This window comes from Octopus sinensis, linkage group LG9 (genome assembly GCF_006345805.1).
Source record: "Octopus sinensis linkage group LG9, ASM634580v1, whole genome shotgun sequence".
Classification (NCBI taxonomy): Eukaryota; Metazoa; Mollusca; class Cephalopoda; order Octopoda; family Octopodidae; genus Octopus; species Octopus sinensis.
Genome location: NC_043005.1, coordinates 77,254,631 through 77,255,877, shown reverse-complemented (window position 1 = coordinate 77,255,877; position 1,247 = coordinate 77,254,631).

The following is a 1,247-nucleotide window of genomic DNA, read 5'->3' as shown; positions in this document are numbered from 1 at the left end:
TCTGTATGTACTGGAAAGTCCCACAGAATCGTTACATTTTCTCCTTCAGTTACAGCTTCAGGGTGGTGAATATACCACTTGTCGGCAGTTTTGATATTGTAATGCCGACTTATTAGCCAGTGTAGATATTATTATTATTATTATTGAGTGAGCGAGCAGAGCATGCCATCAAAGTGACACTGGGGTAAAATATACGAAGCCCAGTATACCCATCATGACTACCCTTCTGATAAGGGTACACCAGGCACATGCATCACAACCATATGTGCGCGACATGGTGATCTCATATCAAGATAAACAGCACATAACCTTGCAGGTGGAGCCCAGTTAGAATTTTCTTCAGATCGAGTAACCCATCCCGCTCAAAAGGTCCCTGAATAAGGGTTGTTTAAGGACGTTGAACGAAACACCCATGTTTCCAGAGGTGAATTATTCAAACCCCAAAGAATCCTTCTCAACACATGGCTATGATGCTCCCCCACTACTTCTGCTCGTGATCAGAGATGCACATATTGTCAGCCACTAAGGGACATGCTCAACTGGTTAAGGTCAAACAACTGACAAGCAAATCTGTGGTATTGAGCAGAATATTTGCTGTAGCCCATCTTTTATACCAAGACAAAACAGTGTACATGATAACACTTCCAATCAGTTAAGATCAGAAGCCATGAGTTATTATTATTATTATTATTATTATTATTATTATTATTATTATTATTATTATTATTAAGGCGGTGAGCTGGCAGAATCGAACGCACGCCGGGCAAAATGCTTAGCGGCATTTTATCATGTCGTGGTTAATGAAATAAGTACCAGGCAAGCAATAGATTCTATATAATCGACCAGCTCCAACCCCACCGAAATCTTTCAGCCATTCACCTATTGTAGAAAGAATTACTATTATTATTTGATGAAAACACCCAGCTTATTTTGCTGGGTTTAATCGGAATGTCAGCCGTCCTCAGCCAACCGACTAAGGTGAAACTTGTTTACTCCAAGAACCCTGCGGAAAACTCTTGCAGTTCCAAGAAATGATGATTTTTTAGGTGTTCAGTCTCTACATATTTGTACCAATATTTTTTAGCCATGTTGTAGTTGAGTGCTGATAGTTCCAAACGCGTCATTTACTATTGGCATCAGGTCCACTGTGGCCAACTTTCATCATTTCAGGATCGATAAAATGCGATAAAAGTTGAGCAATGGAGTCAATGCACTCGACTACTGACCTCCTCACTGAAAAGATTCAG